General features: G+C 34.8%; 1 long non-coding RNA gene across 3 annotated transcripts in view; it reads right to left on the bottom strand.

Annotated features, from left to right (window-relative positions):
* LOC309659016 overlaps window positions 1-26,757 on the bottom strand; it is a 154,344-nt gene that overhangs the window by 107,599 nt on the left and 19,988 nt on the right. For all 3 annotated transcript variants that reach the window (XR_014262494.1, XR_014262495.1, XR_014262496.1), the window contains 2 exons: window positions 19,518-19,639; window positions 18,226-18,327 (listed from right to left, as the gene is read on the bottom strand). This is a non-coding gene — a long non-coding RNA (uncharacterized lncRNA). The remainder of the gene's footprint in view (window positions 1-18,225; window positions 18,328-19,517; window positions 19,640-26,757) is intronic.

The raw sequence follows: 26,757 nt of genomic DNA, 5'->3' as shown, positions 1-26,757 counted from the left end.
ATAGTTTTGGAAGTCCTAACCATGGCCATCAGAGAAGAAAAAGAAATAAAAGGAATACATATTGGAAAAGAAGAAGTAAAACTGTCACTGCTTGCAGATGACATGACACTATACATAGAGAATCCTAAAGATGCCACCAGAAAACTACTAGAGCTAATCAATGAATTTGGTAAAGTTGCAGAATACAAAATTAATACACAGAAATCTCTTGCACCCCTATACATTAACAATGAAAGATCAGAAAGAGAAATTAAGGAAACACTCCCATTTACCACTGCAACAAAAAGAATAAAATACCTAGGAATAAATCTACCTAAGGAGGCAAAAGACCTGTACTCAGAAAACTATAAGACACTAATGAAAGAAATCAAAGACGGCACAAACAGATGGAGAGATATACCATGTTCTTGGATTAGAAGAATCAATATCGTCAAAATTACTATACTAGCCAAAGCAATCTACAGATTCAATGCAATCTCTATCAAATTACCAATGGCATTTTCACAGAATTAGAACAAAAAATTTTATAATTTTTATGGAAACACAAAAGATGCTAAATAGCCAAAGCAATCTTGAGAAAGAAAAACAGAGCTGGAGGAATCAGGCTCCCTGACCTCAGACTATACTACAAAGCTACAGTCGTCAAAACAGCATGGTACTGGCACAAAAACAGAAATATAGATCAATGGAGCAGGATAGAAAGCCCAAAGATAAACCCACGCAGGTATGGTCAACTAACCTATGACAAAGGAGGCAAGAATATACAATGGGGAAAAGACAGCCTCTTCAATAAGTGGTGCTGGCAAAACTGGACAGCTACACGTAAAAGAATGAAAGTAGAACACTCCCTAACACCATACACAAAAATAAACTCAAAATGGATTAAAGACCTAAATATAAGGCCGGATACTATAAAACTGTTATAGGAAAACATAGGCAGAACACTCTCTGACATAAATTGAAGCAAGATCTTTTTTGATCCACTTCCTAGAGTAATGAAAATAAAAACAAAAATAAGCAAATGGGACCTAATTAACTTAAAAGCTTTTGCACAGCAAAGGAAACTATAAACAAAACGAAAAGACAACCCACAGAATGGGAGAAAATATTCGCAAACAAAGCGATGGACAAGGGATTAATCTCCAAAATATACAAACAGCTCATGCAGCTCAATTAAAAAAAAAAAAAAGAAGACAATCAAAAAATGGGTGGAAGATATAAACAGACATTTCGCCAAAGAAGACATACAGATGGCCCAAAAGCACATGAAAAGATGTTCAACATCACTAATTATTAGAGAAATGCAATTCAAAACTACAATGAGGTATCATCTTACAACGGTCAGAATGGCCATCATCCAAAAATCTAGACACAATAAATTCTGGAGAGGGTGTGGAGAAAAGGGAACCCTCCTACATTGTTGGTGGGAGTGTAAATTGGTACAGCCACTATGGAGAACAGTATGGAGGGTCCTTTAAAAACTAAAAACAGAGCTACCACATGATCCAGCAATCCCACTCCTGGGCATATATCCAGAGAAAACCATAATCTGTAAAGATACATGCACCCAAATGTTCATTGCAGCGCTATTTACAATAGCCAGGACGTGGAACCAAACTAAATGTCCATCAGCAGAGGAATGGATAAAGAAGATGTGGTACATATATACAATGGAATATTATTCAGCCATAAAAAAACAAAATAATGCCATTTGCAGTAATATGGATGGTCCTAGAGATTGTTATTCTGAGTGAAGTAAGAGGAAGACAAATATCATATGATACTGCTTATATGTGGAATCTAAAAAAAATGGTACAAATGAACTTATTTACAAAAGAGAAATAGAGTCACAGATGTAGAAAACAAACTTATGGTTACCAGGGGGAAAGGGAGGGAGGGATAAAATGGGAGATTGGGATTGACACATACACACTACTATATATAAAACAGATAACTAATAAGGACCTACTGTATAGCACAGGGAACTCTACTCAATATGACCTATATGGAAAAGAATCTAAAAATGAGTGGATATATGTATATTTATAGCTGATTCACTTTGCTGTACAGCAGAAACTAATACAACCTTGTAAATCAACTATACTCCAATAAAATTTTTTTAATAAATAAATAAAAATAAAATAAAATCCTAAACTGCTTCAGTGCAAACTTAATACCTCTTATCATTTAGTCATTCACCACATTAAGTAGGGGGAGCACAGGAAGTGAGGAAGGTAAAGGCTGACCAACTGGTTTCCATAAGCTTCACTCCTCCCATGTGATAAACAGGGCTACCAAACCCAAGTTTTTGAGGCTTCCCTTGCCTCTAATGTACCCCAGTCAGAAAGAATGACTTCTCATTACCCTTTTTCTATGACTAGCATAGTAAGCCATGAACTTTCAATCTCCCTCAGCAGAAATCACAACCCTAATCGTTACAACTATGGCCTTAAATCTGGTGGCTATGCCTCCTCTCTTAAAGACACCAATCAACTGCTTCCTATATGTCTGCTCTCTTATAAGGAATTACCAACTCAGTTTCTTACTGATATGCTTGGTATGCCTATGAGGCCCTTGCAACTTTACCTTGAATCCCCTGAACAAGAATCTTTTTATTCAAAGTATAAGTGAATATTTGAGATTACTAGAGATAACTGAATATTTGAACATTATGCCACTGTTCCTCAAACTGTCCCCCACCCTTATATTAGGACAGTCATCCTAGCACCTGTCCTGCCCTAGAAATGAAGTCTATTGTCAGCCCTGGTCCCTCCATCGTATGTTAGCTACCTAGCCAGAATGTCTCACCAACAAGCAGGGTCAGGACTAAGATGAGAGGAGTAAGGTACCTTGGGTGCAAATTTAAGAAGGTGCAAAAAAACTCAGCAATCAAGATAAATAATATTTTAATGTCTTATTTTAAATAATTAAAATTTATGTAAAAAAACTGATGATGAACAAAATATCAAAATTTTAAATTAATACAGTAAATATTACTGATTTTTCTTTTTGCCTCAGGTTCCAATACAGCACAACATAGTTAGTAACTGTCTCTATTTAAAATTTTGATATATTGTCCACTGTGAATTTTGTGCCTGAAGCAAGTGCATTGCTCACCTCACCCTAGTTTCAACCCTGCCAACAAGTACCAGGATAAAACATATTTTATTTTTAAATGTGATCTTAATGGTAATATTCATGAATAAAAATTGGTTTAGGAAATCTTCTGTAGCTGGAATATAAAACTTGATATACATTAGTATGAAATAAAATTTGTGGAAGTATGACAATTTATTCAAACTCCAAATTTTAAAATTATAAAATATCTTCTTGAACTTTTATTTTCAATAATGGAAGCCTAAATTTTTTAGACGTTGGTATTATTGGCATTTGGGGCTGGACAATTCTTTCTTGCAGGAGTGTATCCTATGTATTGTAGAATGTTTAGAAGCATCACTGGTCTCTACTGACTAGATGTCAGTAGCTCCCCCAACACCAATTATAAGAGCCAAAAATATCTTCAGATGTTGCCAAATGTCCCTCAAGGGGACAAAATCATCCCCAGCTGAGAACTACTAGTTGAGACCATCCCTCCTGCTGAAAATGAAAAATGAAGATTTTTTTTTTAAATGCCATCACTTTAAAGCACTGAGCTGACATAATAATGGGGAACTGTCATGCTGAATGCTCAGTGAAATATAAAACCCAATGCTATCTCTCTAGTAAGCAGAACATCAAACACCTATGAAGACATCTGCCAATTGGCAAATTTAAGCTTCAATTCTGGAACATCGAAGGCAAAGAGCCCCACCTAAACTGGGGTGGCTAACAGAAAACCCTCGCTTTATTAAGTTGGACCTCAAAGGTAATACCTAGAATGAAACCTGTCTTCCCCATTCCCAACCCCACCCCGACAGTGGGGTGAAGACTGCTTTGGCACTAAGAGGAGCAGGGGAAAAAAGAGAAGGAAAAGAGGGGGGAAACTCTGTTCTCAGATACAAAAGAACATCTATCTCGTACCACTCACAAAAATTAACTTGAAATGGGTTAAAACTTAAAATAACACCTGAAACCATAAACTCTCAGCCTTCCATTACTGAAAATCTTTGGCCATAGGCTGGCCCTTGCGGGGATTAGCTGACCAGGTTCTCATTACCTTGATTGAGTAGGGAACCTCAAACTGTTGGTGAAATGGTCGCAGGTTCTTTAGCAAAAGCAAATGCAAATCTTCCCTATAGGAAAGTAAGTATAGTCTAAGCCTCCAGAACTCTCCAAATAATTTTATGAGGGCAATAAGAAAAATAGCCAAGCATACAAGGAAACAAGGCACCATGGTCAAAAGTCTGCATAAATGAAAGACAACTGCAAGAGATCCATTAAGACTCCAAATATTAGAATTATCAGAAACAAATTACAAAACTATGCTTACTACATTAAAAATTAATTAAGAGCATGCTTGAAAATATATGTAGGTACAGGAAATTATAAAAAGTGAAAAAGCAGATTTGAAAAAAAATCAAATAAAATTTCTAGAAATTAAAAATACAATGACTAAAATTTAAAATCCAATATTTGCAAATCACATATATCTGATAAGAGGTTAATACCCAAAATATATAAATAACTAATAAAAACCAATAGCAAAAATAATAATAATAACCTGATTTAAAAATAGGCAAAAGATCTGAATAGACATTTTTCCAAAGAAGACATACAAATTGCCAACAGGTGTATGAAAAGGTGTTCAACACCACTAACCATCAGGGAAATGCAAATCAAAACTAAAAAGAGCTATCATCTCACACCTATTAGGGTGGCTATTATCAAAAAGGCAAGAAATAGCAAGTGTTGGAAAGGGTGTGGAGAAGAGAGAACCCTTGTACAATGTTGGTTGGAATATAAATGATACAGCTATTATGGGAAAAAGCATGGAGGTTCCTCAAGAAATTAAAAAATAGAACTACCATATGATCCAGCAATCCTACTTCTGGGTGCATAACCAAAAGAAATAAAATCGCTGTCTCAAAGAGACATCTGCACTCCTGTGTTCACTGCAGCATTATTCACAACAGCCAAGATATGGAAATAACCTGTGTCCATCAATGGATGAACAGATAAGGAAAATGTGGTACACACACACACACACAAACACACACACACACACACACACACACAGGAATATTATTCAGCCAATTTCCTTCCAAAAGGAAGGAAATTCTGTCATTTTCAACAATATGGATGAATCTGGAGGACACTATGCTAAGTGAAATAAATCAGACAGAGAAAGACAAACACTGTAGATCTCACTTATTATATTTAGAATCTAAAAAAGTCAAACACACAGAACCAGAGAGTAGAACAGCAGTTGCCAGGAGTGGGGGTGAGGGAAATGGGGATGTGATGTCCATAGTGTACAAACTTTCAGTTATAATATGAATAATGAGGATCTAATGTACAGCATTATAGTTAAAAATACTGTATTACATACTTGAAATTTGCTAAGAAAGTAGATCTTAAGTGTTCACACTACCAAAAAAAAAAAAAAAGTGACTATGTGAGGTAATGGATGCATTAATTAACTTGATTGTAGTAATCATTTCACAATGTATATGTATATTAAATCATCATGTACACCTTGAAAAAGTAAATTTTTAAAAACTATGATTTGCCATTGAGAAGTTATTGCAATGTAAATTATACTTCAGAAAAGTTTTTAAAAGCTATTGTGTTACAGAAAGGCACACGATCAGACATTAGTGAAGCAAATATTCATAACTAAAATAATGACCACAAATGAGTGGTGATTATATTCTTATACTATGGACTAAATATTTGTGTTCCCCGCAAAGTTCATATGTTAAAGTCCTAATCCTAATTTGATGGTATTTAGAGGTAGGACCTTTGGGAGGTAATTAGGTCTTGAGGGTGGAACTTTCATGAATGGAATTAGTGCCCTTGTAAGAAGAAACATGAGAGAGATGATCTCTCTTCCCCACCCTGTGGGGAAAATACAGCAAGAAGGCAGCCATCTACAAACCAGGAAGAGGGTCCTCACCAGACACAGAATATGCCAGCACCTTGATCTTGGACTTTCCAACCTTCAGAATTGTGGGAGATAAGTGTTTGTTGTTTAAGCCACCCAGTTTATGGTATTTTGTTATAGCAGTCTGAATCGATTTGGACACCTTGCAAAGCAACAACTAATTACTTAGAGAACCTAAGAAAGAAAGATACAAGTATATGAAATGGTGATACGCTTTCTTACAGAGATACATGCAAAAGACTATACATCAAGCAACGCAATTGTGGAGATGTTTGCCAAATCCTTTGAGAAAATGATAAATTTCTAATGGGTCAATATGACCAATTCATTAATTAAATAATATTATTAAGGTATTAGTAGTAATTTTTTCTCTTTTAGTGGTACCTGAATGGTATATCTTAAAATTGATGGTACTTTAGATTCAATAAAAAAAGATATTTGAATAGATCAACAAAATTTTCCAGAACTAATGAAAGACACCAATTCACATATACAAGAAGCCAAAATTTCCCAAGCAGTATAAATAAAAGGAAATCCACCCTTAAACACATCATCATGAAACCATTTTAAACCAAAAGGAAAGAGAAAGACCTTAAAAGCAATCAGGTGCAGCAGAGGGAGGGACAGAGAAAGATTACCTTCAAAAGAAGGTCAAGATACCATGTTTGTGGAGTGGAAAGTTCAAAACTGTTAAGATGGCAATTTCCCCCAGATTGATTCATACATCAATCACTACCAGAGTTTCAGCAGCCTTTTGGCAGATATTGGCAAGATGATCCTAAAATGTATTTAGAATTGCAAATTATATAGAATTGCAAAATTTATAGAGAATTTATATAGAATGCCAAAACAATTTTGAAAAAGACAAACAAAGCTGGGTAACATATACTTCCCAATTTCAAAACTTAATATAAAGCTACTTCAGTAGTTATCAACACAATGTAGTACTGGCACAAGGACAGACATGTAGATCACTAGAAAAGGAACTAATTTTCAGCAAAGGTGCAAAGGAAATTCACTGAGGGAAAAGACAGCCTTCTTAATTAATGGTACTAGGAAAACTGGATATCCATATGCCAAAAGATAAAGTTATACCTTTATTTCACACTATACATAAAAAATAACACAAAACAGATCACACATTTAAATGTTAGAGTCAAATCAAACTTTCAAAAGAAAACATAGGTGATTATCTTCAAGACCTTAGGTTAGGCAAAAATTTCTTAGATATGACACCAAAAACATGGTTCATTTTTAAAAATCTGATAAATCAGACCTCATCAAAATTCAAATCTTTTATACTTCAAAAGATATTATTATGAAAATTCAAAGACAAGCAACAGACTGGGAGAAAATATTTGGGAAACATACATCTTATAAAGGATTTGTGTACAAAATATTCAAAGAACTCTTTGTATATAAGAAGACAAACAACACAATCAAAAATTGGGTAAAATTTTTCACAAAGCATTTCACCAAAGAAGATATATGAGTGGCTAATAAGCACACAAAAAGGTATTCAGTATCATTAGTTTAGTAAAATGCAAATTAAAACCACAATGAGAAGCAATTTCACACCCACTAGAACGGCTATAATATTTTTTTTAAAAAAACAGATAACAGCAAATGTTGGCAAGGATGTGGGAAAACAAGAGTCTTCATACTTTGCTGGTGGGAATATAAAATGATGCAACCACTTTGGACAGTTTGGCAGTCTCATAAAAAGTTAAAAATAAATGTTCCAAACGACTGAACAATTTTACTTTTGGGTATCTACCCAAGAGCAATTAAAACATATAGTTACACAAAGACTTACACATGGATTCTCTTAGCAGCATTACTCATATTCATAGTTGAAAACCATATAAACCTAAATATCCATCAACTGATGAATGGACAGACATGATGTAGTATATGCATACAGTGGAATACTACTCATCAATAAAAAGAACAAATTAGTAACACATGCTTTGACATATATGAACCTCAAAAATATTATTCTAGGTGGGAAGGGTTGGGAGGAGGGATAGATTGGGAGTTTGGGATTGACACGTACACACTGCTATATTTAAAATACATAACTGGGCTTCCTTGGTGGCACAGTGGTTAAGAATCTGCCTGCCAATGCAGGAGACACGGGTTTGAGCCCTGGTCCAGGAAGATCCCACATGCCGCGGAGCAACTAAGCCCATGCGCCACAACTACTGAGCCTGCACTCTAGAGCCCACGAGCCACAACTACCTAGAGCCCGTGCTCTGCAACAAGAGAAGCCACTGCAATGGGAAGCCCACGCACCACAATGAAGAGTAGCCCCCGCTCACCGCAACTAGAGAAAGCCCGTGAGCAGCAACAAAGACCCAACGCAGCCAAAAATAAATAAATAAAATAAAAATTAAATTAATTAATTAATTAATTAAATAAAATACATAACCAACAATGACCTACTGTATAGCATAAGGAACTCTGCTCAGTATTCTGTAATAAGCTAAATGGGAAAAGAATTTGAAAAAAGAATACATACATGTATATGTATAACTGAATTACTTTGCTGTACACCTGAAACTAACACAACACTGTTAATCAACTATACTCGAATATTAAATGAAAAGTTTAAAAATAAAAATAAAAATAGAAATAAAAATAAAAAATAAAATAAAAAATAAATTAAAATGTTAATATTAAACAGTAACATTACACGAGTGAAACACAATAAAGCATCCTAATGAAATTATTATCATATTTAGTAGTATTCTCATGCTTATGCATATCTTAGTATTTCAGAAGCCTCCATAATTTTCATAAATGATTGAAGATAGTAGATGCTTACTGAGTACACCAAAGAGGTTAGACATCAAACACTTTCAGTGTGAAAAAATATTTATGTTATTCTAAGTCAAAGAATACTAGCACAAAAGACCACATATTGTATGATTTGATTTATATGAAATTTCCAAGAAAGGAAAATCTACAGAGAAAAAAAATAGATCAGTATTGTCTGGAGTAAAGGAGAAGGGATAGAAGTTACCATAGGGGAAAAGTGGGGGAGATAAATTAGGAGTTTGGGATTAACAGATACACACTACTATATATAAAATAAATAAACAACAAGGACCTACTACATAGCACAGGGAAATATATTCAATATCTTGTAATAACCTACAATAGAAAAGAATCTGGAAAAGAATATATATATACATATACATATACAACTGAATCACTTTGCTGTACACCTGAAACTAACACAACACTGTAAAGCAACTATACTTCAATTCAGAAAAAAGGAGAGGGGATGGAGATTAACAGTTAATGAACATAAGGAATCTTATTTGGGTGACAGGAATGCCCCAAAACTGATCAATGGTGATGGCTGCACAACTTACTAAATTTACTAAAAAAATCTTTGAATATATACTTGAAATGGGTGAATTAAATTAATATGCAAAATTATATGACACACCCCAAAGCTATATATACACACACATATATGAATATACATATATATGTACATACATGAAAGTCAGACTGGTAACTGGCATCACAAAAACAACAGTGAAAACCAGAAAACAATGGAATGAGATCTTAAACACAAGGACAAACAAAACTGCCATCCCTGAATTTTATACCCAGCGAAATATGTTTAAAGAATGAACACAAAATAGAGACTTCTTCAGAACAATGAAAATGGAGTGTGTCATCAGTAGATACTCTCTAGAAGAAATGCTAAAGATAAACTACAGGTAGCAGCAATGAGCTCCCAGATAAAAGACCTAACATGCAAGAAAGAACCAAGAGCAAATAAAGTGACAAATACGTGAGTATATATACATAAATATCAAGTATAAAAATTCATAGTAATAAAGTCTCATGGGGTTAAAAATAAACATAACACAACAATGTTCAGGAGAGGGGGATTGGGGTTAAAGTATTCTAAAGTCTTTATATTATCCAGAAGGAAGTTGAAGGTAATGATTGACTTGATACTTTGATAATTACATTTATTATAATTTCTAGAGTAACCAATAAATGAATAGAAACAGAATGTATAACTTCTATATTATTAGAGGGAAAATGGAATAATAAAAAAATTTTCAATTGTATTAGTCAGTGTTACCCAGAGAAACAGAACCAAAACCAAAAGGGTGTGTGTGTGTGTGTGTGTGTGTGTGTGTGTGTGTGTGTGTCTAGAGAGAGAGAGAAATATTTATTATGAGAAATTGGCCAATGCAATTTTGGAGGCTGACAAGTCCCAAGATCTGCAGTCAGCAATCAGCAGACTCAGGAGAGCTGATGGTATAGTTCCAGTCCAAGTCCAAAGGCCTAAGAACCAGGAGAGCCAATAGTATGGTCTTAGTCTGAAAGCCAGCAGGCTTGGGGCCCAGGAAGATGTTTCAGGTTGAGTCTGAGGGTGCGGGAAAAAAAAAAAAAAAAACTGATGTCCCAGCTCAAAGGCAATAAGGCAATAGGAATTCCTTCTTACTCATCTTTTTGTTCTATTCAGATCTTCAAGAGATTGGATGAGGCTCACCCATACTGGGAAGGGCAATCTGCTTTACTCAATCTACCAATTCAAATGTTAATCTCATTCAGAAATACTCTCATGGACACACCACAATGTTTGATGAACTATCTGGGCACCCTGTGGCCTAGTCCAGTTGACACATAAAATTAATCATCACATCAATCCAAAAGAAAGTAAAAAGGGAGAGAAAAACAGAAAAGCCATGTCAAATGGAAAGTGAAAAATAGGACAGCAAAGTCTACCACATCAGTAAATGCATTAAATGTAACCAAATTTAAACTCTGCTTGGAATCAACTAGATGTCTGAGAGAAGGGTATATGAATTCAATCTACACATTCACTAACATCTACTATGTGTTATGTATTGTTTTAAGTACATGGACACATCAGTGAAAAAAACAAAGCAATCAGATTACAAAATAATAAATAAATGTTCTGTATTCATTTTCATCTATCTATAATCCATACCTCCCTTCTTTAAAAGACTGTGTGGATTTATAATTTAAAACATTTTATACAACAGGTTAATTTAAAACTAAAGATAAAGGACAGCTCAGTAATTAAATGAACAAATGTAGAACATGGTTACACAAGGAACCACAGATGAGGAAATTACTAAAAGCGAGTAGTATTAATATTAAATTTGGGACTTCCCTGGTGGTGCAGTGGTTAAGAATCCGCCTGCCAAAGGGGACACGGGTTCGAGCCCTGGTCCGGGAAGATCCCACATGCCACAGAGCAACTAAGCCCGTGTGCCACAACTACTGAGCCTGCACTCTAGAGCCCGTGAGCTATAACTACTGAGCCTGCATGCCACAACTACTGAAGCCCACGTGCCTAGAGCCCATGCTCTGCAACAAGAGAAGCCACCACAATGAGAAGCCCTTGCACTGCAAAGAAGAGTAGCCCCCGCTCACCACAACTAGAGAAAGCCTGGGTGCAGCAACGAAGACCCAACATAGCCAAAACTAAATAAATGAATAAATAAATTTATTAAAAAATGTTAAACTTGAGCTTATAGGCAGCCAAGGCAAAAAGGGAAATAGCACATTTTAGTCATTTGCCAAAAGTTGTATATTCAGTAGAAGACAGAAACTTTTATTTAGCCCTAAATTATAATGAAAACTAACAGGGATCCTTATAGTCTGAGAAATATATAATTATATAGGCTGTTCCAAGAGATCCAGTAGCCAACCTAAGAAGATTCATACAAAGACAAGTTGGGTAGGATAGGGAAAAAAACATGGGCTTCAGATCCAGACAGAACTGAGTCTCAGCCATGTTCCATCACCTACAGGTTGTATAACCATGGGCAAGTTATTTAACCTCTCTGAACATCGATTTCCTCATCTCTAAAACGGAGCTACGAATGAAGGAATTAGACATTTTATAAAGTATCTAGCATATAATAGTTCTCAGTTTTAAAAGAGTTTTTATTATGATTTTTACAGCACATAATAAATAAACATAAGGGCAATGTAAACTGATACAGAGAGGAGTTTCTACTTACAGATTAAAGGGCATGGTGCTTTAAAAACAGTCAGTTCCACAGTACCAATGAACTAAAATATGAAAATTTTCCAAAATTGTTCTTAGAAATCTCTAAAGAACAATATGGAAGTCATACAAATAATCAAAGGGAAAGCTGACTATTTTACACATTGAGATATCATAAGGTTTGTGTATGTAAATGTACATAAGTCAGAGGAAAACTGGGCTTCTGTCAAGTAGATTCATTTTTGTGTTAACAACCACTTTTTGCCTTTTTCCTAAGCATCAACATTAATCAGTAAACTACGTGAAAGTAGAGTCCATTCATGGTCTTGCATGCCATTCTTTCCCAGTATAGGCACATACAGAGCAGTCAATTAATATTTGTTAATGAACATATGGATATCAGCTATTATCTCTGGAATTGATAGTTTTCATTTCAAGAAAGTTGCCTAACATGTTCTGTGGTGATAGTTTGACCCTAGGCATTTCTGTGACTTGTGACATAAACAATTTTTTTAATGACCAACTCTAATGGCTAATTCTATGTGTCAACTTGGCTATGCTATCATATCCAGTTATTTAATCAAACACTTGTTAGTGTTACTGTGTTAGGCGTTATCTGTAGATATAGTTACCATCTACAGTCAGCTGACTTTAGGTAACAGAATTACCCTCAATAACTTGGGTGGGCCTCATCCCATGAGCTGAAGGCCTTAAGAGCAAAGTCCCAGACAAGAAATTCTGCCTCCAGACTGCAGCGTTATCTTCTGCCTAAGTTTACAGCCCGCCAGCCTGCCCTACCAGATTTAGACACGCCAAGTCCCCACGATCATGCGAGCCACTCTCTTAAAATAAATCATAAATGCATGTGTGTATATGTATACGCTATATATATCTTATTGGTTCTGTTTCTCTGGAGAATACACCAACTAAAGTGAACGATTTGTTTTGAGGCTTTAAAAGCAGAGGTCCCCAACCTCCAGGCCACGGACCGCTACCAGTCCGCGGCCTGTTAGGAACCGGGCCACACAGCAGGAGGTGAGCAGCCAGTGAGCGAGAAAAGCTTCATCTGAGGCTCCCCATCTCTCGCATTACCGCCCGAACCATCCCCTTCCCCCACCCCCGGGTCCATGCAAAAATTGTCCTCCACGAAACTGGTCCCTGGTGCCAAAAAGGTTGGGGACTGCTGCTTTAAAGTACAAAGTTGACATCAAAAGTAGAATACACCAAAAATAATATTATATGTTGCTTTCAACCTTTAGTTTTAACTAAAACAAAATGCCTTTTTTCTGTTCTTCTTTGATATCAATCCTAAATTACTGATTCCAACCAGCATCTATCACCTTCAAAATTCAAGTCCCTTGAATTTTTTTGCATAATAACATACAGACTTCTCAGGATCAAAACCATGTATCATTTTTTAACCATATATCATTAAATCCAATTAAAAAGAGATTCTTTTTTAAGTCTTTATTGAATTTGTTACAATATTGCTTCTGTTTTTTAAGTTTTGGTTTTTTGGCCACGAGGCATACGGGATCTTAGCTCCCCAGCCAGGGATTGAACCCGCACGCCCTGCATTGGAAGGCAAAGTCTTAATCAGGGAAGTCCAAAAGGAGGTTCTTAAAGAATTCTTTTAAAGATTATCCATAATATCAATAGCATACAGGCCTAAAATAATACAGCATGCACTTATACCATATTAGTGTTCACGTAATAAAAAGTAAGATATCATAATTGTGTACTCCACACCTATTAATCTGTAGTTCCACCCTTTAGCATATACCTAAACAAGAGAAATAAAGATCTTATCAAATCTATGCCAAGGAAGGATTTAACCAAAAATACTCAAAAGGGCCATAAATTTTAATATATCGGATGCTACTTAAAAATTCACTTTATATTACCAGGATAGAAACTGCCACTTTCATTGTACAAAACTAGAATAGGGATACCAATGTAATGTTGATATTGAGAAATGCAATATATATTTACGTAATATGAGATGCTTGGACCATGTTTCAAAAATTCAAATTTTATTTTCTTGTACATTTAGTGAGAAAAGGGAGGGAGAATAAATGTCAAGGGTTAAAGTGTAAACTCTGGAACACAAGCCTTTGGCAGATTTTATTTATATTGGACATCCTGACCCCTTTAAACATTTACCTAGAAATGCAAATACCAGAAATTTATTCTTGAATATTTTACTTCAGTTTTCCTATAATCTCCAGATACTTCCATCCCCTCTCACAATGACTATACTAATGCTAAATTGTTCAAGGCAATCAATTAATGGAAGCAATCAGGTTGTACATCACAAAATGGAGACAATCTAGAAATCTATTTTATTAAGTCAACATAAACAAATGGTCAAAATAATTCAGTCCATTTCTGTGGCTTAAAAAAATATTTTTGTCTCCTCCTTTCCATCCCAGTCTTCTTCTATTCCCAAGTCTTATGGCCAGGCCACAGCAACAAAAGCCCATTTTACTATATATTGCTTACCTCAATATACCTAAAGAAGTACAATAAATGTTTCTAGATTCCAAATGTACAGCTATGTCACAGAGGTAAAGAGCACTGAGCCAGGCTGGAAAACTGACAGTATTTTACGGCCCCACTTTAGTTTATGGTCATTTCACAAAATCTACCAAAGGCATAAAAGACTTTATGTTTTTTTTTCTATAATTAGTAAATTGATCCTTTGTCTCTCCAATTCTAATTCCTTAATTCCAATTCTACTAGAATGGTTTATATTGTTAAAAACATCTTTGGAGAATTAATCTTTTGGTCATAATTTTTAAATGAATATAATAACTGATTAAATATATAATTCATTGCCTAATCAGGAATAAAATTTTAATCCCATAAAAGATTTTAATAGCAATTTTAACTACTAGGCACATAATTAATGGTGTTAGGGGATAAAAATGAAATTTCAAGGTGACTAAAGCATAAATTCAAGAACTTTAGACAATTCTAGAGATAACACAACATTAAAATTAAAAGCTTATAGCTGTGTTTATAAAATGATGTGTAATTATAAGTTACTATTCCACCTTTTCATATAAAATAATATAGTAGAAGAATTTTATTCAGAAAAAAGTTTTGTAAAACATTTTTAAGGACAATGAAACAGCAATAAAACAATTTCTGGTTCTAATATAAATAAATCTCATTCATAAAAGAAAGTAAGTTAAAAGGTATTGGAACTCTGAGATATTAATTACTGTGCTTTTACACAGAGGGAAATTATGGCAGTACAATTCTATGATCCTTATATATGCAAAGTTTCCATTAACTGATGATTTTGCATTTATAAGTAACACAGAATTACTTTATCATACACAATATTTTTATTAGTAAGAGGATCTCATAATAATACTGTTAAACAATTGGGCTCTACATTCTCAAGCCTCAGAATTTTCAATGAAGGGACCTCACTTTTACTACAGCAATGACTGAATTTTGTGCAAAATTCTCAAATTTTGAATAAATCACATTATGGAGCACCCATTTATTTTCAATTGCTTGGGTGGATGGGATCAAAGAAAATGCAGTTATACTACAGGAATTTTCTGCCATTCAACTGTCAGTGTAGTTATGCATGAAGAACTCTTAATAAGTCAAAAGAGAATAAAATTCATTTGAAAGCAGAATTGACCCCCTTGATTTGGTTTTACGAATGGAAAGATTCAAGATTCAGGTCACTATGGATCCTTTTCTCTACTCAAAAAGAGACCCTCTCTATTAATAAGCATTCAAATGCTTCACATTTTAAAGTTTGCAACATCATGGCTTCATTATGAATTAGGTATGTAGGGGAAAATGCATTTCCTACAAAGGAAAATGTTAAAAATGTACCATTCCTCCAACATGCATTTTTCAAATACTAAGAAAGAAATGTAACTGTTTTTGCAACCTAGGCTCAGGCAACTGCCCAAGCAGCCTATAGGACTGATATCAATAGGAGTTTTACGCCTGATGGAAAATCATTCTAAAGATTTTTTTTAACTGAAAAATAACGTCACCACTGTGATTTCCACCCTGGGAAACTAAAGCGGGAATTACATTGTGTTGTTAAAATGTTAGCAACATTTCATTTTTTGAATACGCAATTTAGTTTTCCTGAAATAAAGAGTTGATTTTATCTCTTATTTCTGTTACAAGATTTTGATATATCACAAAGTATGAGTTACAGCATGTGCCAACTATCAACCAGGAAAAATGAACCTGATTCATAATTCACTTTGAGAATGTCTAGTTAGTCAATCAAGTGATTTGTAATCATGAAGGCTGCCAGAAATGGAATGAATAATGAGCCACAGTAAAATCCCTGGATTTTTTTTAGTATTCTTATTTCATTATGTGACTTTTATTGCCACTTTTGATCACTGTTTCTCAGCAGCACAAATTAAATCACACATATTTACTTAGAAGTTTTTGACTATTAAATAGGCTAAAGGATATACAAGTTGATGACCAGAGTATTTAATGTCTTCCTACGAAATTAAAAGTCTTAGTGTTTATAGTTTCAGCAAAGAAAATTTCATTCCTTCCAACCCCCTCAACACTCGCCTTATTTTATTTAAATTATTTAGTGAATATGCTATTTCAGGATAGCTTATTCTGATTCAGTGTATTTTCTTAAGTTGTTTCTATATAATCTAAAACAAGTAAAATCATTTAACAGAATTTTGTTACTATCAGAAGCATTAAACTTCCTATTAATATCTTCACTGTATACTATTTCCTCAGTTAAAACTATAACATAAGCTGATGGCCAAAGAACATTTGACCTCTAATATATGTTATTAAATAATATATATTTCTTATTAAATATACATAATATAATATTATTAAGTTATTATAGTATATAAGCATTGAATTATATAATAGATATATACTATATACTACAGTTATTAGTATAATCTTATTAAATATAAAAAATAGGGCTTCCCTGGTGGCGCAGTGGTTGAGAGTCTGCCTGCCGGTGCAGGGGACACGGGTTCGAGCCCTGGTCTGGGAAGATCCCACATGCCGCGGAGCGGCTGGGCCCGTGAGCCACAACTGCTGAGCCTGCGCGTCTGGAGCCTGTGCTCCGCAACAGGAGAGGCCGCGGTGGTGAGAGGCCCGCGCACCGCGATGAAGAGTGGCCCCCGCTCGCCGCAACTGGAGAAAGCCCTCGCACAGAAACGAAGACCCAACACAGCCAAAAATAAATAAATTAAAAAATATATATATATATATAAAAAATATAAACCAACTTAAAGCTTGGCATATTACTAAAGGGGTAATATGATAAGTTAGTGTTTTTCAAAATGTAAAACTACTAAACTATGTAAGAATTTGTCACTCTGATAATACCGGCCATTATTAGCATTTTAATCAGGATGGCATGACATAAGAATTACACAATTTTAAAGCAAATAGAACTTTAAATGTGATAACAAATAGGCTCATTCTTTGACTTACTTTTCATAATTTTCAAGCAAAATAGTCTTTATACAACTTTAGACTGATTATAACACCAGACCACATGTGGCCTTCCCTAAGGAAAGTAATAACTCCTTAAGTGAAGACTTAAGGACTTATTATTGAAATCTAATATTGAAATCATTATCACTCTTGTGATAATATTAAACGTATATATGTAGTCATCCACTGTATCTCTGGGATAGCAAACCTGCAGCAAGCATTAACAATGGCTACCAGCTGAAAGACCAAATAATCTATGTATTTGAAAATGGGAGAGAACCTTTACAATTACACTGCAGTTATTCTGAAATTTCCTGAAATCAGTAATATATTTTAAAATAAGCATATAATACATGTGATTCTGTTCTAGCCAATATTTATTCAAATAAAAGTCATGAATTGTAAGTTAACTAGCATGTGTTATATAGAAATAAGAATAGAGGGGAGAGAGAGAAACTAATCAAACTACTTTTAGGTATATTTCATAAACACCAAATTATTACTTCCATTCCTTTTTACTATTAGGTTGACTTTTATGCAATCCTTTAGACATAAGTAATGAAGCATTATGGTTCAACATCCTAATGATGTCTCACAAAACAAAGTTTAAACCAAATTGTTGTTTGATAACACTGAAAACATGAAATAATACTAGCATGATCTTTCCTGTATGAAGATGACACTGACTCACCGTCAATAAAGACAAGCTTCAAGTTGTTTTTCCACGGTGGAGATGGACTTCCTGATACAGCCATTCTCTTGCCAAAGCTCCCTGGTGAATAACAGCTTATACCTGAAAGATAAGTGTTACCAGTTGTCACAGAAAATAACAAAATAAAATTGTCAATATAGCAATGAAACCCATGCCTTGGTCCCAACCACTGTGTCCTGATGAACTAAAAATAAAGTCACAATAATATATAAATACTGTATAATACTTACATACAAAATTGTACATGTATTTACTCTGATATATTAATTGTATTCTATATATCACTGACCTAAAAATACAAATAATCACAGCCTGACCTCTATCCCTAAGTAAAAATGTTCTCAGCTGTCTTAACTAAAACAAAAATTGCTTCCGACATGTAAAATCCAAAGTGTATAATGAAAATGCTCAAAACATGAATGCATGCCAACTTTACATCCCTCATCACCAGTAGCAATAACTGAGGAAATTACAGAATATTTTTGTTAATGTTAGCAATATTCTCAATAGCATTAAATGCAGTATGACTACAGCCAAAATTACTTCGACATTTCCCAGAATTCTGAAAAATACTTCTACTTTTTATGAAGAAAAAATAATTTTGTTACTAGCTTCAGTGTTCATTCATGTTAATGCAGAACAGAGGTTTTATAAATAAATACTCCTGATATGGAATTTTATCAGTTGCCAGTTGAATCTCCTTCATAAGAGTTGAGGAGCTAGCTAAACATTGCTGAAGACATAGTTTTTAGTATAAGTAAAATTAATGTTATGTACTTCTTTATTATTTAAGGGAGTAAGAGATTAATATTTGTTAAAAATCATTAAAAAGCAGGACTTCCCTGATGATCCAGTGGTTAAGACTCCACACTTCCAATGCAGGGGGTGCAGGTTCAATCCCTGGTCAGGGAACTAAGATCCCACAAGCCAGGTGGTGTGGCCAAAAAAAATTTTTTTTAATTAAAAAGCAAGAAAAAAAATTCACTAAGAAGCAGCTAACAACTGGATACAATTCAAACAAAATCACAATGCTAAGTACCTATGATGAGCAAGGCAATCACTATTTTTTTAATTTTTATACCTGGGAATTCTATGACAGGTATAAAAATAACAAGGCATAGTACACAATCTCAAAGAAATCACAATATCAGTATTATTGAAACATTCCACTTCCATTTCTACATAGTTGCTTACAATAACAAACAGCTAAATTCTACCCCAGATTCTCTGTTAGAACAGGAAGGATGAAGAGGAAGAGCACAGCATCATACCAGAACATGGTAGCTGCCACTGGGATGAGGCTCTGGGGCTCCTCTTGCAAACGGAGATGAGGAAATTTCAAGAGAAATGTTGAGAACATCTGCTACAACCTGCGATGCAGGTCTACTGCCACCTGTAAACAAATAAACTTTGTTCATTTTAAGGCACTATAACAAATGTTTCCAGCCACAATTCTGTTTTAAAGGATCATTGTCCTTATCAACCCTTCATTACATTCCTTATCATCATCCCTCACCAACTCATCAAAATTGGGAATTAGGCTGCAAACTCCCACAGTTCCTCTTCATATTGGTTTCCCATTTCGACAATGCCTAGCAGAGCACCTTACCATTTTTAAATGCTTAATAAATGTTTGATAAGTTGAACTGAACTAGTCATCTTACTCCTTCACCTGTCACTCCCAAAATAATCACTTATTCTACCTACGGATACCATTCCTGGCAGGACAGTATAAGATGAAAAGACAAGATTATTTATTTATTTATTTATTTATTTATATTTCTTTTTGGCTGCATCATGTATTCATTGCTGCACGCGGGCTTTCTCTAGTTGCAGCGAGTGGGGGCTACTCTTCGTTGCAGTGCGCAGGCTTCTCATTGCAGTGGCTTCTCTTGTTGCGGAGCACAGGCTCTAGGCACGCAGGCTCAGTAGTTGTGGCAAACGGGCTTAGTTGCTCAGCAGCATGTGGGATCTGCCCGGACTAGGGATTGAACCCGTGCCCCCTGCATTGGCAGGCGGATTCTTAACCACTGCGCCACCAGGGAAGTCCAACATTATTTATTAATTCAACAAATGTTTTCCTCAAACACCTACTAGGTACCATACTAAGTTCCATGGATATTAGTGTAAATAACACATGATCCCTGCCTTTAAATAACTCAGTCTAGTAAGAAAGATAAAGATGGAAAATAGCCATTATAGTACTCTGAAATCAGTTTATAACGAGTTTTATAGAAAGTGCTACAGATACTAAAAGGGAGGGAAACTGTCTTAGAATAAAAGCTTTAGAGAGGAAATGTCATGTGAGATGAATACTAAAGAATGAGTAGCTGCTGAACAGAGGGACAAACAGAGAAAGGGCATTCTTAGCAGAAGGAAGAGGTGAAAAATTATAGGTATGCAAAAGGGTACACAATATATTGAGAACTTCAAGAAGCTTTTGGGAAGGTAGCAGATGAGGGGGAAAAAAGGCGTAAGAAAGATCACAGAGATGCCTTATTATGCTAAAAAGCTGGACCTCTGTCCTGACCAAAGGAGGTAAGCCAAGAGCATGACATGATCATTAAAAAGATCTTGGCAGCAGTGCGAAAGATCGGAGGAAAGACAAGACTAGAGGCATGGGACCAAATCACAAGACAAAGCTGACTTGACTTTAATGGTTTATGGAACTATGGTGACCCAATTCACCAATGACCATTAGGTTTGTTACCCAGCGGATCTTGAATTCAGATATAAATTTAGAGAATACTACAGACTCTAATTTATTTTATAAAACCATTTATGTGATATAACCTCAAGAAAACAGCATAGCAGGAATTTCATAGAAATTGTGTCAAGATACCAAAATATTAATAATGACTAGCTCTGGGTATTGGGGTTACAGGTTATATTTTTCTTCTTCTTCCTAATCTATTTGAAATTTTCCACACGTTAGAATTAAAAATAAATTTTAGGGCAATTCCTTGAAACTTAAAAGCTACAACTGGCATTAACCCTGAAGGGTCAGAGCCAGGATTCCTTGACAACATAATTGGCTCCAAAGGCTCCCTTCACCACCACAGCCCACTATACATAAAATACTCATTCCTACATCAGAACCTAAACCCATGCCATTTCTACTTCTGTAACATCCTCTTACCCTGAATGCCTACCTAAATCCCAACTTCATCATACCGCCAGCTATAATGATCTTATACATACATTACCAATAGCTCATTATCTGCCACACACATTGTGACATACAATCATATTATTTATTGAAATCCTTCCTGAATAGTTCTCCAGTTTGTTCTTCCTACGATTTTCTACAAGAATACTAGTGAATAAAAAAAGAGAATGCTAGTGCAAACTCAGTCCTATTCTAAAACAAATATTCAGACATGACTCATTTATGGATATATGTGCCTATTATTACACCAATGATTTGATAAACTGCAAATTTATGCATATAACCACTACAAAAGAGTTTTCAAATCTATTATCTCAGAAGAAACTGCCTACTATTATGAGTTCCATTGTGTCCCCCTAAAAGATGTTGAAGTCCTAACCCTCGGTACCTATGAATGTGACCTAATTTGGAAATAGGGTCTTTGCAGATAATCAAGTTAAAATGAGGTCATTAGGGTGAGTTCTAATCCAATATGACTGATGTCCTTATAAATAGAGGAAATTTGGACACAGAGACAGTAATACACACAGGGAGGACACTACATGAAGATGAAGGCAAGGGTCAGGGTTATGCATCTACAAGTCAAAGAACACCAAAGACTGCCAGCACACCAGCACAAGCTATGGAAAGAGGCATGGAATAGATTCTCTTCCTCACAGCCCTCAGAAGAACCAACCCTGCCAACATCTTAATCTTGGACTTCTAGCCTACAGAACTGAGAGACAATAAGTTACTGTTGCTTAAGCTACCCCCATTTGTGGTACTCTGTTACAGCAGCCCTAGCAAAATATACACCCACAAAGGGAAACGATTTTTTTTCCCCTGAAAGTCACTAAAGATGAAAACATTCTGAAGAAAGATTGCCAATCAGAAATAAAATTTCTTGCTACTCATTTTTAAATTTTGTAGCAAAAGTGCTATTTAACAGCTAAACCAACTGAATGCCAAAAAACTCTTAAGGGGATATGAGTCAACCTTCATCCTATATAGTACCACTTATACATACAGCATCACATAATCAAACATTGGAGAATGACAGCATCCTATAGATACTAGGACATGAGCATAACATGAAATTATACAGATTTTCCTATGTTTTTAAGAGAGTTGCTCTATGCATTTTTATGTACCTGTAAGAATACGACTTGACCCATCATAAAATCAAAAAGTAGTATAATGAGTTACTTAATAAGGAGCAATGAAGTCAGCACAGGTCAGAAATGGGTTCTGGAGTGACAAATACTTCAATTCAAATTCTTGTTCTATTACTTATCAGCTATGTGACTTGAGCAAATACTTAACCATGTTTGAGCCTCAAATTCTTCATCAGTAAAATGGGAATAATATATGAAATGTGTTTAGCATATAATGCTAAATAGGGTTGATGATAATAGGGTTTTACTACTTATACAAAAAGTAAAATTCATAAATTAAGGTTTTTTTATACTTCTCTTGGGTAAAACAATTAGGCAAGTTTATGTAAGAACAAATGTCTTGATCATATGTACTGTATTTAAAAATATTGCCTTTGACTAGTTTCTTACTAGAAAATGTAGGACTTTCAGAATTTTAAAACTATTTGTCAAAACTCAAAACACATTTAAACTCATTAATATTGGAATGATACAAACAGGATCTTGGTGACTTTGGGCTGTCACAGACATCTTTGGTGTGTGATTTTCAAAGCTGTACAGTACCAACCCCTAATACCCTCAGATCACTAAGTTCTAGCCAGTCCAGAAAAACTACCTTTACAACTTAGACTGACATCAGGTTAACTCTAATAGTATGGCATAATCCATTATAACCTTCTACCAGGTATTACTGATGTGCTTTCTGCCTCTTTTTAAATATCTTACAAATGTAAAATATACATCCCAAAACTGTAACCAATTGAAAAGGGACTCATTTTGGAATTTGTATACTCCTTTTGAGAAATATTTAAATAATGCAAAACCCAACTGATCACCAAAATTCAAAAGAACCTTGTTATATCATGCAAACACTCTTCATAAGATACAAATTATACCTCCACTGCTCATTGCAATACTTATAAACTGACACTTACACATCTACTTATCAAGAAATAAAAGACAGAATTCCCTGTGGTCCAGTGGTTAGGACTCGGCACTTTCACTGCCGTGGCCCAGGTTCAATCCCTGGTCAGGGAACTAAGATTCCATAGGCCACACAGTGTGGCCAAAAAAAAAAAAAAGAAAGAAAGAAACTACATAATTAAGGCCAAAAAGACTGCAATTACTATGGAGAGAATGGTGGTATTTTTGTTAACCTTTCCATCTAAAACAGCTATCTACATTGGTCAAATTTGTTAGAAAAATGTATCAACAAAAAAAAAAAAGAAAATGTATCAACAACTCACTTCTCCGTGTAAGAAAGCCAAATAGTAAATTACTCTTAGTACTCTTAATAAACTTTGGTGAACTGTAAAAACATGTTCAATGCTGCAATGAATTCAATAATATGAGCAGCAAAGCTAACATGGGGTCAAGACCAAACACAGGTATTTTTGTAAATATTTATGAAAACATGTTTTGCCTTCATATTTAGTATATGTCCTAACTGTAACTCAAATGGACTTTGAAATTGAGTTTCTTTAAAAAATGAACGTGCTTCTTGCTAAATAAGGAACATAAAGTCCACTTTTCAGAAAACATTATTATGTAATTATTTTTTTATTTACAGAGAGATAACTGGCATACTTAATTTAAACCACATATAAAAAAAATTCTTGGATCGTATTTTTTTTAAACTTATTTAAAGTTAGCAAATGCCATTTTCTATTTATTCAAGATACTATATTAAGAATAACAGTATTTTTTTGAGTTTATTTTTGTGTATGGTGAGAGGGTGTGTTCTAACTTCATTGATTTTACATGCGGCTGTCCAACTTTCCCAACATCACTTGCTGAAGAGACTTTTTCCCATTGTATATTCTTGCCTCCTTTGTCAAAAATTAATTGACCATAGGTGTGTGGGTTTATTTCTGGGCTCTCTGTTCTGTTCCATTGATCCATATGTCTGATTTTGTGACAAAACCATGCTGTTTTGATTACTGTAGCCTTGTTGTACTGTGTTGTCTGAAGTCTGAGATGGTTATGCCTCCTGCTTTGTTCTTTTTCTTCAGGATTGCTTTGGCAAAATGGCTTAAAGAATTAAATATAAGACATGACACCATAAAACTCCTAGAAGAGAACATAGGCAAAACATTCTCTGACATAAATCGTACCAATGTTTTCTAAGTCAGTCTCCCAAGGAAACAGAAATAAAAATAAAAATAAATAAATGGGACCTAATCAAACTTACAAGGTTTTGCACAGCAAAGGAAACCATAAACAAAATGAAAAGACAACCTACAGAATGGGAGGAAATATTTGCAAATGATGCGACCAACAAGGGCTTAATTTCCAAAATATACGAACAGTTCGTACAACTCGACAACAAAAAAACAAACAACCCAATCAAAAAATGGGCAGAAGACCTAAAGAGACATTTCTCCAAAGAAGAAATACAGATGACCAATAGGCACATGAAAAGATGCTCAACATTGCTAGTTATTAAAGAAATGCAAATCAAAACTGCAATGAGGTATCACTTCACAAGAGTTAGAATGGGCATCATCAGAAAATCTACGAACAACAAATGCTGGAGAGGGTGTGAAGAAAAGGGAACCCTCTTGCACTGCTGGTAGGAATGTAAATTGATACAGCCACTATGGAGAACAGTATGGAGGGTCCTTAATAATACAGAACTACCATATGACCCAGCAATCCCACTACATGGCATATACCCAGGGAAAACTATAATTCAAAAAGACACATGCACGAATGGATAAAGAAGATGTGGTACATATATACAATGGAATATTACTCAGCCATAAAAAGGAATGAAATTGGGTAATTTGTAGAGATGTGGATGGACCTAGAGACTTGTCATACAGAGTGAAGTAAGTCAGCAAGAGAGAAACAAATATCATATATTAATGCATATATGTGGAATCTAGAAAAATGGTACAGATGAACCAGTGTACAAGGCAAAAATAGAGACCCAAATGTAGAGAACGAATGTATGGACACCAAGGCGGGGGAAGCAGGGGACGGGGGCGATGAATTGGGAGATTGGGATTGACATATATACACTAATATGTATAAAATAGATAACTCATTTTAAAAAAATAAAGATGACCTAAATAAATAGAGAGATATTCCAAAAAAAAAAAACAAATGCTGGAGAGGGTGTGGAGAAAAGGGAACCCTCCCACACTGTTGGTGAGAATGTAAGCTGGTGCATCCACTGTGGAAAACAGTATGGAGGTTTCTCAGAAAACTAAAAATAGAATTACCATATGACTCAGCAATCCCACTACTGGCCATATACCCAGACAAAACTATAATTCAAAAAGACACATGTACCCCTATGTTCATAGGAGCACTATTCACAATAGCCAAGACATGGAAACAACCTAAATGTCCTTCGACAGATGTACGGATAAAGAATATGTGGTATACATATACAATGGAATACTAGTCAGCCATAAAAAAGAATGATATAATGCTCTTTGCAGCAACATGGATGTAACTAGAGATTATCATACTAAGTGAAGTCAGAAAGAGAAAGACAAATACCATATGATATCACTTACATGTGGAATCTAAACTATGACACAAATGAACCTATCTATGAAACAGAAACAGAATCAGGGATATAGGGAACACACTGCTGGTTGCCAAGGGGGAGGGGGGTGGTAGAAGGGTGGATTGGGAGTTAGGGATTAGCAGATGCAAACTGGTATATATAGAATGGATAAACAACAACATCCTACTGTATAGCTCAGGGAAATATATTCAATATCCCGTGAAAAACCATAACTGAAAAGAATATGAAAAAGAATGTGTATACATGTATAACTGAGTCACTTTGCTGTACAGCAGTAATTAATACAACACTGTAATTCATCTATACTTCAATAAAAAATAAATTAAAAAAAGAATAACATGGTACTAAAACAATGTGGGGATCCTTCAAAAAATTAAGAACTACCATATGACCCAGCTGTTCCTCTTCTGGGTATTTATCTGAAGAACATGAAAACACTATTTCTAAAATATATATGCACCCCTATGCTCATTACAGCATTATTTACAATAGCCAAGATATGGAAGCAACCTAAGTGCCCAATGGTATATGAATGGATAAAAAAGACGTGGGATGTGTGTGTGTGTATAATGAAAATTTACTCAGCCACAAAAAAAGAGTGAAATCCTGCCATTTGCAACAACATGGGTGGTCCTTGATGGTATTATGCTAAGTGATATAAGTCAGAT

This window comes from Balaenoptera physalus (assembly GCF_965194825.1).
Source record: "Balaenoptera physalus genome assembly, chromosome: 3".
Lineage (NCBI taxonomy): Eukaryota > Metazoa > Chordata > Mammalia > Artiodactyla > Balaenopteridae > Balaenoptera > Balaenoptera physalus.
The sequence above is the reverse complement of the archived record's forward strand: the minus strand, read 5'-3'. Positions and strand labels throughout refer to the sequence as shown.